The sequence below is a fragment of the Lissotriton helveticus genome, chromosome 10 (assembly GCF_964261635.1).
Source record: "Lissotriton helveticus chromosome 10, aLisHel1.1, whole genome shotgun sequence".
Lineage (NCBI taxonomy): Eukaryota > Metazoa > Chordata > Amphibia > Caudata > Salamandridae > Lissotriton > Lissotriton helveticus.
The window spans coordinates 150,263,248-150,276,181 of record NC_136071.1 but is presented as its reverse complement, the minus strand read 5'-3'; positions in this window follow the sequence as shown (position 1 = coordinate 150,276,181).

The following is a 12,934-nucleotide window of genomic DNA, read 5'->3' as shown; positions in this document are numbered from 1 at the left end:
CGCGTCCGTCAAAAAAAAAATATTATTTTGGCCACAGTGTGCCTCTTAGACCACCCTCAAGGGTATGAGGGGCAGGACACAGCAGCCTGGTTTACTTTTGCAATTCGGAGTCAAGATGAGGTTTCTGCTAACAGGACACATAGGTTAGCAAGCAGTGTTGTAGTCAAGGCCACTTAAGGGGGATAATTTTTATCACCTGCCAAAATGTTGAAACCTAGCATGCCATGTATGACCAGCCCTCAAGCCATTTATGGGTACCGGTAACACCAGGGGAGTGGAATTAATGAGGATTATGATTCTGAAAAATTAGATATACCATGGAATCTGCAATTCTGCTTCCAATGCCCCAGGAAATCCCTCATTGTCCTCCAGTTTACTTACCGGAGATCTCATCAACTTTGGACAGACATAATATCTGGGAGGAAAATACTGGGTCTGCAGTGAAACTGTTGATCTTGTAATTCCAATCAGACAGATAACAGATTTTACACAGACAGGTTACACATCCGCAATCATCTACAGATTCATGCTGTTTAGACCGATGCAGTTCCCATGCACATCCTTCGCTTAATGGGAACATCTCTGACCACAGTGTGACGTCACATATTATTGCAATGTAATGGATAATGATTTTGTGGCCCAAATCTTTGCATATACATCCATGAATTGGGATACTTTTTTAATGCACCAAAAAGTGAACCATTACATGTTTTTTGTTCAAACTTCGAGATTGAAGGCAAGCAAATGTTTAAGCATTCTACATCTTCTCAAGCGCACTCCTGAATTGTTAATTACATTTTATATTTATAAAATAAAACAGCAAAGCAAAATAAAAATGCAATTTTATTTAACAGTACAATCCAAACAAAACTATATAATTGGGGAAAAATGACTGGTTGTTGAACAGTACAGCCACATGGGATCTTCCATTCGACATTGGTCAAGCAGTGCGGATTCGGGTTTCATATTTTACTCATCGTCGGAAGACGCAGAGTTGCTTAAAAAGGGTACACCGACCCTTGATGTGTGACTACAGAGCGATGTCCCCACAATGGTCCCGGGTTCAAAGATTAATTTACGAGACTTGGATATGAGTGACAAGTGTGTTACGGAGAACAAGTAAGGTTGATTTACCATTTGTTTCTAACAATCAATCGAATTGTGATAAGAACCAGATTTTAAGGGAATCTATACCCTGAGGAAGGCCAACGACTCAGGGCAAACAATTATGGCTGAAACATGTTGGTAACCGCAGTGGGGGTTAAGGAATAGTTACTCCTATACACCCCTTGTTATGATTTTTTTTAAAGTTCTTTTTATTAATAAAACAAAGAAAAATTACAACAGGTGACAAAGGAAGCTCCGTCCGGTGATCATCTTTAAGTTTCATAATTCCAAATGAGGTCGCACACTGCTTGTCCCATCAGAGTGTGACCCCGGAGCATGATGGTCAATGTAGTAGGTATCAGCGGGTGCGCTTCTACCCGAGTCTTGAGTCTTGAGGGTATTCACTTGATGTGCTTGCCATCCCTGGACACGTGTTTCGCGGTTATTACCGCTCGTCAGCAGGGATTAGGCGTGTGCACGAGGTTGCTGCGTGGGCTGCCAAAAATATTCATAGGTCCAGATACCTTTTGTGGCGCGCAGGTGCGTAATCTCGAGGTCGTCCCCTCCACCGGCTCAAGAGAGCCTGTATAAATAGTAATTCCAAATGAGGTCGCACACTGCTCGTCCCATCAGCGTGTGACCCCGGAGCATGATGGTCGATGTAGTTTCATACATCAAAACAATGATACAAAATAGCGATATTGGATCAAGGGGACACCTGCGCCGCCGCCTCCTCTTCCAGCCGTGCCGGGGTTGTACATTTATCTCCTCTGTAATGATTCCAAGCCTCCCAAACCTTCCCCCACTTCCCAGGACACCCCCTAGCCACATAGACTGCTCGTTCCTTAAACATGCACCAGTCCAGGTCCTCCATCTACTTCTCAATGCGGGGCGACTGGCTCGCTCCCCACAACTGGGCAATGTTACGCTTGGCCATCATGCATGCCAAAGTCGCCCATTGCTTATATGTGTTCAGATCTGTTGGCTCCCAAACTTTCAAGATACACCTGCAGGCCTCGGGTCTCAGCTCTACCCTCAAGACCTCTAGCAACTTGTCATGAACCCTCCCACAGTAAATCTGCATCTCAGTACAGTGCCACAGTATATGGATAAACGTACCAAATTCCCCACACCCCCTCTTACACTCCCCACCCTCCGAGCGACCCGTACGAACTAAACAAGGCCCCGTGAAGTACGACCTGTGTAGGATCTTCAATTGTATAAGTCTGAGCCTCATCTGTATCGCTACCACACGGGAGAGGAGACCACCTCCTGCCAATCCTCATCGTCTAACTCCAGCCCATCCTCGATCCAGCGCGATTTTATAAGTGCCAACGGGTCCGCCATGTTGTTGATAAGCTTCTAGTAGATTAGCGAGATGGTCTTTTCAGGTAGGTGACCATCCAACACCCGGTCCTCGAGGGGGGAAGCGTCAGGGAGTATTGTGTCTCTGGGTACATGTGCACGCAGCGCATGTCTAACCTGAAGGTAACGGTAGTGCTCACTATCTTGAAGTTGGTATTGCTGCTTAAGGGATTGAAACGTGTGAACCGTGCCCCCCCCCAGACATCTTTAATCTGAGTAATCCCGATGAGGTCCCATTTGTCGGAGCCTTTAGACTTCCATAGACTTCCCAGCTTCTCCGAGCTTCACAACCGAGTGGAGAGCGTGAGCCTCCCCTCCCATTTGAGATATCGGCTGGCTGCATGCCACATCTGTACTGTATGAGCCGTGGGTCCCTTAAGGGGGAACCGATGGGGTCTGGCGTATAGCGCTCTAATGAAGTCGCCCCCTGGGACCTGCCAACGGTCCATTGCGTATCCGGGGTCCCCATGTGACCCGTATATAGCGTGGTTCACTGCCGCCAGCTGAAAAGCCAAATAATATTTGCGGAGTTCTGGCAGTCCTATCCCTCCATCGTACCAGGGAAGAGTAAGTTTAGAAAACGCTATGCAAGACTTACCCTCCCAGAGAAGCTGCCTCTGTAGAGCCTCCACTTCCCTAAAGTAGGACGCCGGAACCGGATCCATTGCGTTTTGAAGGGCATACAAGAACCGGGGAAGGGCCATCATCTTAAAAAGCACCGCTCTACCCAGAAGGGAGAGTGGGAGTACCTGTCAACACACCTCATCTCCTCTAAAGCAATTCAGAGCGGGACTAAGGTTATTAGAAAATCGTAGTTTCGGGTCAAGTGTGACGTAGATGCCGAGGTATTTAAACCCTACTGGCTCAATTTGTATCGGCAAGAATTAGGGACTATCGGCGGATCACCACTAAGGACAAAAAGTACCGACTTTGAACAATTTATTGCAAAGCCTGAGTACCTCCCAAAAATTGCAAGCACGTCCAGAAAACAGATCAGGGACCCCCTCGTGTTGGTGAGATAAAGCAGAATATCATCCGCATGCAATGAGATTTTGTCTTCCCATTTCAACGTCCAGCGCAGGCCACGTATGGAACGGTCCCAATGAACCCAGGCCGCCAGCGGCTCCAGGGACAAAGCAAAGAGGAGCGGGGACAGGGGACATCCCTGTCATGTGCCCCTGCCAAGGGAAAAGTCAGACGACTTACGATTGTTTACGACGACCCTGGCCAGGGGAGCGGCATATAATAGGCGCACCCAATTATTAAACTCCGGAACGAAGCCCAGTTTCTCTAAGACGGCAAAAGATAGGGCCATTCAACCCTATCAAATGCCATAGTAGCATCCAAAGACACTAGCACCGCTGGCTCCTGGATAGTGGGGGTTCTACCCAGTACATCATGTAGCCGACGCAAATTGAGGGCCGTGTTCCTACGCGGCATAAAACCGGATTGGTCCGCATGTATCAAGGAGGTGATAACTTTGACCAGTCTGGTCGCCAGCAATTTCGCCAGGACTTTAGGCTTGGCGTTCAATAACGAGATAGGTCTATACGAGGAGCAACACGTCTTGGGTTTGCCCACTTTATGAATTACCACAATGTTCGCCACACGCTGGTCATATGGAAGCTGAGCTTTTTCCCTGCTTCTCCAAACATGGATCGGAGAAATGGAGCAATTCCATTGCCGTTCAACTTTATACAGTTCTATGGGTAGTCCTTTCGGACCTGTGGCTTTTCATGAGCGCACCCCCCTTATGGCCTGTGCCACCTCGTCATTGGTTAGCGGGGACTCCAGATATTTCCGGTCATCCTCAGAGAGCGCGGGCAATTGGATGTCTTTGATCATTTCACTATTGTCAGCCTCAGTATACGTCCCGGCCGAAGTGTACACACCACTATAATACTTCGCAAAGCTATCTGCCACCGCCTGCGGATCAGTGATTTTACCGAAGTCCTCCCCCTGCAACTCCGGGACCAGCCGTGATGCCCATTCACCCCTCTCCAGCCATGCTATCAGTTTCCCAGCCTTATCCCCATAGATCCTACTTTGTGTCTCCTCATTTTGCTCTTTCGCTTTGTCCCCAGCGAGGCCCCTGAATTTGTCTTGTCTCAATTGTAACCGGAAGAGTCCCTCTGGAGTCGCCGCCTAAGACACCTCTCTTTCCAGCCACACCACCTCCATCTCCGCCTTTCCAGGTCCGCGTGCTGTTCCTTCTTTTTCTTGACAATCAGAGATATGGCCTTCCCACTGGACAACAGTTTTATATCCTCAAGTAGGGTCCGTGCCGAATCTACCGTGCAACGATTCTCCTGAAAGTACCTGTCCGTAGCCCTTACTATTTCTTTCTTAATAGCGGGATCTCGAAGGTGCCACGCACTAATAGGCGCCACCTTACCCACGTTGAAATGGTCAATCTGTAGTCTGAGTCAAACCGGCGAGTGGTCCGATATGCCCCTCCCCAAGTGTCGCACCTCCCGAACTGTAGAAGCCTGAACTGCTGGCACCAGTACGTAGTCTATTCTAGACAAGCTATGGTGTGCGGCGGAAACGTGTATATTGCACCCCTCCCGGATTGCGCACCCTCCAACAATCCACGAGTCCCGCCGTTTCCAGGAAATCCGGGAGCCACCTTTGTGCCGGTCTCATCATCCGAGCGGGGTGGCAATCTACCTCACCGTCCATTACTGTATTAAAGTCACCTCCCATCAGCAGGAGGCCCAGGGGCAGAGCCAGGAAGATAGAGCCTAAGTCTCGGAACGTGTCAGATTGGAGGCCAGGCGGCACATAGATGGAAACAAAGGTAACCGTCCTCCCCTCCCACTGCCCTGACACTCCAATGTATCTGCCTCGTTTGTCAGTCCAAGTAGCCTGAATAGCCAGGGGAAAGGAGTTCTTCACCAGCACACCAACTCCGCTCAACCCCGAGGTGAAACCCACGTGTGCCACCAGTTTATAACCTCCTCTATGCATGGCCATACAACGATTCCCGACTAGGTGCGTCTCCTGTAACAGCGCAACACCTGGTGAGTGTCGTCTAACAAATTGGCTAACCATTCCTCTCTTAATCTTATCCCCCAATCCGTTTACATTCCAACTAAGCACATTTATCCCCGATCCCTATCTAACACTTGACATTATGCTGGTATGAACTCAATATGACCACATCCCTGTCACCTGATGTTGAAACCGCTAAACTAATTGCAAACAATGCTCCAAACTACGAACCCCCCAACACTCCCAACCCCCATCCCCCCTCCCTGCACCCCTGCTCATGGCTTCTGCCCAACCCCAACTTGCAGTGTGTCTGTCGCCCCATGTTCCAACCTACTGACTAACTAAAAGTAGAAAAGAGGAGGAAAGCAGGACCCCGTGCCTCCCTCCTCAGAATGACCCCACCCTACGCCTGCAGCATCTCACTCAATGAAGGATCAGAGCTGTAGTGGTGCACGTGGGTTAGGCCCACTACCTGACAGTCTCAGTAGTCCCAGTTCAACTGCGATTTCCATCATTCTTATTCCTGCAGGCCACCACCACCATCTCTGCCCTGCCCCTCCAGCCCAGTCGGGGGATGGCTTTCAAACCAGTCCAAAACCACTTCTGGATTGTCGAAAAACCAGACTCTCCCCTCGACTTCCACCCTCAACCGGGCCGGGAACATCATTGCATATTTTAAACATCTGTCTCTGAGTTTCTTTTTCATTCCAAGGAAACTCTGGCGCTGCTTCTGGACAACTTGCGTGAAATCAGTAAAAAGGTAAGAGTCGCGTTTTCATATTTCAGGGGGCCCCCCCGACCTGGAAGCCTGCAGGATAGCGTCTCTGTCACGAAAGTTCAACACCCTCGCGATTATCGGGCGAGGGGGGCTCCAGGCCTGGGTCTCCCCCCCCCGGCACCCTGTGTGCCCGTTCAATAGTGAAAAAATTACCCAGTCCCTTGGGCTTCAGGTGATTAAGGATTATGTCTTCGACAAACAGGTCAGGGGCCTGGCCTTCAGCCTTCTCGGGAACACCTATAATTCGAACATTATTACGCCGGACTCTCCCTTCGTATTCATCCAGTTTCTGACTCGCTAGGGCACTAGAAGCTCTGAGGTCCCGCATCTCCTGCTGAAGCAATGCCACATTAACCGTCAAGCTGGCAGTTTTGATATCCAGAGACTTAACTTTTTCACTTGCTTTGGTGAGGTCAGCTCGGATGAGATTGACCTCGATGGTCACCGTGTCAAGTTTATTGTCTAGCGACTCCATCTTTTGCCCAAGGGATGACTTGACACCATCGATAGCCGCCATCACGTCAAGCAGTGTCGGCTCCGTCAGAGGACCTGCGGGGTCCCCTCCCGCCGCTTGATTCCTCTCAGTCTCCGGCGGAGACCCCCTAGGCATTGTGTACCGATCCAGTTTGTTGGTCTGAATTTGCCGAGACCCCATGGAGGATCTGGACTGTTGCTTATCGGCATCATGTTTAGTCGTCATCTGAAAGCCTTCGTGAGGGCCTCCGGGCCACCCCGCTCCACCAAGCGCAGCGACGCCACACAAACCACCACTGGAGAGCAGCGATGAGCAGTTTACCCACGCATTCACTAAGCCGGAGTTCAAGCGCGAGTCACCGGTCACGTACAGCACTGAACCTACAGTCCTATGAGAATGGCAGGACCATTGACTAACAGCTGGCCGGCCGCAGGAGAGCTGCAAATCCAGGAACCCCAATCAGATCCCCTCCAGACAGTCACCCCGGAGAGAAGGGTCAAAATGTCATCAAGGCAGCCTGTGTCCCCCTCGTCCGGGCCCCATGGGGTCAACCTCAAGCCCAGCACGAGCGGTGGGTCATCCGCCGATCCAGTATCGCAGCGGGGATCTCGGGCAGCCTCAGCTCACAGTATATTTGTGCCTCCGCACAACCGCCCCCCACCGTAGGTAGCAGTTTCACCATCCGGGAGCCAGAAGAATGAATCAACAGGGGCCTCCCCCTCGCTGAGCCGCCTCCCGCGGAGAGTACAGCTGCCTCTGGCTCAGCCACCACACGGGAATCCAGACTGGTCCGCAACCCGGAATCAGCGTGGGCCCCAGAAGGGGAGTTGCAGCCCCCAACAGATAGCAAGCAGTGAAGGCAGGTCTGAAAATTGCTGCCCCCCCATCAGCACACACCACGCCTCACCGTATCACTCCCACATCTATGAGAGCCCTCCAGCAAATCCGAGGGGGAGGGGCGGTGGGAACAGGATGCACTCCGGTGGATGGCCCCCCGCTGGGCCAATGCGAGCAGGTCTCAGCAGCACGACACCGCCAGGGGCAATCCTCACCTCTGTAACTCTGGCTGCCCCCGGGGTTCCGATCACACCATCTCCTCTCTCCTAGCTCCGTCTCTGAGTTTCCGCGCTGTCTCTTCCCGCTCCGTCTTTTCCTCCGGTGCGAGCGGCAGTTCAGCAGCACCAGGGCCCGACCGGCAACTTCAGGTTTCGGCCCCAGTGTTTTTAACTTTGCAGCCGGCCCTCAATGCAAATCGAGCCCCCGGCTTCAAACAGTGGACAGGCCCAATGAGTCGGGAGGTGGATCTTTGGCCCCCAATGTCGCAGCGGGGTCGGAGTCACTCGATCAGGCGCCACTCACTTTCCGCATTCAGGCGGCAGGGTCGGCAGATAAGGATATGTGCCAGGATATGAAAGCGAGGGACAGGTCCGGCGGAGCTGGGGACTCACGCGGCCATCCTGGACCCACGCATAGCTTCTCCCCCCGACCCTCCCCCCCTTGTTATGATGTTTAATCCTGCCAAGGTGGACCACGAATAAAGAGGTTTAGAGTGTACCTCCTTAGGCAGTTTTATCTCTTTCTTTCTGCACCAGTGAACCCTCACAGGGGAAACTCTTTCCTTTTTTCCACCTCACAAAAAATCCGTGCTCCACCCGGTGTGTTAGTCAGCACCTGGGCGTTGTAAGCGGCCCAACGATGAAGCATGCCACTATATAGTGGGTGAGGGCAGTACTAACACATTTGTTGAATTTCCCTTCTATGACTACTCTCTAACCCCTTCCCTACATTCTTGTTTGGATAGAGACACAGACAGAATAATGTACGGTAGGGTCTCTTTTGTGCTATTATTTAGTCCCCAATGCAACAACACCTGCTGCACTGATTATAACTGTGGCACTGAGAAGCAGGCTATCTCCTCGTCTTCTTTCACCCCTTACACAGCATGCTGGACTATCACTTCTAACTGGAAACAGGCTGTACGTCCCTTTCCGGAAAAAAAAAGAACTCCTGCAAGTTCCCACCTTTTTGGGGCGTGGGTGCCCTCTGCCCTAATGTTAGCAAGGAAAATGAGCCCCCATGCTCCCTTTTTAAAATAAGACATTCACAATTGGGATGGAGTGGCCCGCTGACCCCTAGGCCCAAGGTACTCAGCATCTGTTTCACTGACAGCTACTGCCTTGTGGAGAAGGCTGTCTCCTCTGCTCTTGTTAACATGGGTTCCTACCTCATGCCACCCCTCTCCCTTTCACCTTACAGATGCCTAAACCAAGGTGTCCCCTCTTCTTCATTATTCTCCTTCCTGGGGGCTTTTGCTCCGACGCCCAAACCAAAACTGGAGCAGCAAGTATGCACTGGTCCCCTGGTGCAAGAAAGGAAAGATAATAAGACAGCCATAATTCGGTAGCTGCAGCACTAATGATATCTACAGCTCTGTGAACCAAGCTGTCTACTCTGCCTATTCCTCGGGGACATCTCTCCTAGGCCCAATGCCCAAAGCAGGCCGCCTTCTGCTTTGTTTACAAAAGAAAACCACACACACACACACACACACACACACATCTAGCTCCCCCTCCCTCCTCTTGACCCTTTTTTGTTTGCAGCAAGGGTATCTTGGGCCCTAATACTAGCATGGAATATTCCCCACCACACACTTTTGACAGTTGGGCAAGTAAGGCTCCTGTTCTCTGAAGCAGAGAGAAGGACAGAGAGCTAAAAAAATCACTTCTCACCAGGGTGCTCAGTACCTTAAAGAAATGTCAATTCTTTACAGTTAATCTTATCAGTATAAAGGCTGCTTTGTAGTCAGCATAAACTTTAATTGATGGAGTCACTTGAAGCTTCTTGGTGACCTATGTTTATTCTTTTTGGGAAGTGATATTAAGGTGGTTTCAGCTGAGTTCTGGTATGCGTCCTTTTAATGGACACATAGACAAATATTTGAACTAGATACTCTGATCACTTTTTACAAAAGTGTTAATTTTTATAGCACTTGTTTTTATTTTAAATACTACATTTTTCTGCAGCCTATTTTATACTATGTAATACAATTTTAAAAGCATGACAAATTCACTGTGCTTTCTGTCACAGGCTCGGATCTTCTAGCACTATAAATAAATAAATATATAATATTCCTCACTGCACCAATTAGGATTTAATTATGTGACTCTCTGGCCTCACACACACAGACATCTGTAGAGATCACACTAATCAAGAGAGGTATTGTAATTAAAAAAAAAAGCAAATTTCCGATGTTTTTCATTTAAAGTGAGTGCGTGTTATTTTATATGCAGTTAACTGAAGGTGAAAACAACAAAATGCAAACTATTTTCTTCTCTTTAGACACCTTTGACCTCATCACTTCACTAACTGATTCTGCCTCCATGGCACTCAGATCCACAGTCCCCACCCTTTTTTTTTTGCACTTCTCTACATGTAAATGAAGACAGCATGGAACGAGCCAGTCGCGCTTCCAGACTATCTTCATTTACAAGTAATTGCAGACGCATTCATGCTTCCCCTGGGAATGCACCCACGGACCCCCAGAGAGCAATGCCCCACAGTTTGAAGAACTCTGCCCAGGATAGACAACAAAGGCATCCTGTCATGAGCAAGGAGCTAGCCTAAAGGCCACTCTATGTATATGTTATGTATTGGAAACAAGTTTACCCGCAGACAGATGCAGCTGTATGTAGCCGAGACCGAAAAAGAACATAAGACTCAACCAACAAATTTGCATCTTTGTAAAAGTAGTTACTTATGTTAGTGATATTTGCATAGTGACAAACTCCCCTATCGTTCTGACTGTCGCCTCCAAATGTGCCCCACAACCACAGCCTAACATTGAGAAGAATACATGGCCCATCCCCTCAGCATTACAGACTCTCAAAAGAATGGCATAAAGAGTGACCCCCTGGACTGCAGGCAAATTCTGGGCAGTGACTGTATACATTCAGGACAAAGGGTCGAAATTCATGACAGAAATGGGGACAAAGGGTCAGCTTTTTAGATACATCTGAGGAGAAGACCTGCCCTACTACTTCACCAGTACACATATTTACCATATTTTAACTTGTGCCATTTATTCACAGTGTTTTACATGCGATTGCCTATAGGGATATTACGTTCTACATTTCCCTTTTAGTCCTTGTTCAATAATAAACTGATGCCCTACAGCACAGTATGAACCAGAATCTAGCCAAGCTTTCTTGGAAAAAAATAACCGTGATGTAATTTTAAAAAATCACACTCTTACACATATATGGAAAGATTAAGAAACATTGAGTTAAGAGACTTCTCCTTTTGTTTCTAACATATCTTTAATAATTTTTCACATTTATGTAAATACATTTTACTTATACGAGTTATAAAACATTTCTGAAGCTGCAAATCTGCGCATGTTGGGATCCATTGACGCACTGGTAAACAGGATTAACTTTAAGTCTCTGTTCCACATAGCGGTTTGCAGTACACACAATATTTATACATTCCGCATCTCGCCTTATAATTTCCCCAGGGAGTTGTATGGGGAACTGCATTTGGGTCAAAGTCCCCTCTTTAAGAAAAGGGGGAGATAGAGATGGGAGGGGTGAGGTGGTGGTAAAAGAGCATGACAGAAGAAGACAAACAGAGGGTGAAGGAGAAGAAAGGAAGGGAAGAGAAAGGAAAAGAAGGTACAAGGGAGAGTGTGGGTGTTGGGTCAATGAGAAAAGGGTAGTAATTAAACAAAATGAACAGAAAAATAGATAAAAGTAGGGCAAATCGAAGAGCATGAAGCATAGAAGGGCCGGAAGAGGCACAAAAAGCTGCGAGTCTACAAACTTCCCCCATTAATATGAGTTGCCTCATATTTGGGGCACTCAAATCGATCCTGCATGCCATATGTTTTCTTTCATGGAATCACACCGTTGAATGCATTTATATTGTTGACTAACAATCTAGAAACAAGATCAGCTCGGAAGAACTGGCGTCCTGGGGCACGTATTTAATATAATTTGTGGTATAGTGCTTCAAAGTCCACATCAAGCTGGAATCCTAAAGAAACAGAATCATCAGCAAGTCCATAGAACTCACTTCACGAGAGAAGCATATGAGGACAGGAAACATGGTCTGGGTACACTCTGAGACCGCTAATGTCAATGAACATTACAACCCTTTATTAGACTATACAATATTACTTTTTCCAATATGGCCAATGACAATATGCCAAAGATTTCCTCGTATGGGACTTCAAACACCGCTTTCCAGATAACCCCCAAGAATGAGCTTTCTGCCAGCAAAGTAAACAGAGCAGGTAAGGTGCGTAGGACAAGCATCCTGGCCTGCGGCGGGAGCATGGCGCAGCCGTCCATTCCCAGCCAATTAACCACTTAGGAAGCAGCTGTAAAGGTACCCCCGGGGAGCTGCCTGCACCAGACACCGGCCACTGGTAGAACTGCAGGGTGCCGAAGCGGAGACTGGCACTGACAGCGCACACTCCAACATGCCTTGCCCTTCGGGTATAGTGTGCCACCAGAGAAGCCCTCTTCCCACCCATGCTACACTGGAAACAAGCTGCCCCACTCACAAGGAATGATCTTTTATCCCTATCTTTGTAGGATCTCACTAATCAATATCCTGAAGAAGCCAGAACTCAATCATATATTCCGAAGACCAAACACAGCCACTAAACCACCTCCTTGAATTAAAGAACTGTACTAATTCCGTTGCTCAGCTCTCTGCAGTATTAGACAAGTATTATTACTAAATTCTCTCCTCCCACCTTTACAGAATGTGAAGCCAAGGCTTCATGGTGCCTGTAGATAATGTTTTCTGTTACCTTGTGTAATTTATTCAGAGGCAATGTGCAAGTGCTCAGATACTGAAGGATTCCGACCTGACTGCAGGCAAATTCTGGGCAGTGACTGTATACATTCAGGACAAAGGGTCGAAATTCATGACAGAAATGGGGACAAAGGGTCAGCTTTTTAGATACATCTGAGGAGAAGACCTGCCCTACTACTTCACCAGTACACATATTTACCATATTTTAACTTGTGCCATTTATTCACAGTGTTTTACATGCGATTGCCTATAGGGATATTACGTTCTACATTTCCCTTTTAGTCCTTGTTCAATAATAAACTGATGCCCTACAGCACAGTATGAACCAGAATCTAGCCAAGCTTTCTTGGAAAAAAATAACAGTGATGTAATTTTAAAAAATCACACTCTTACAC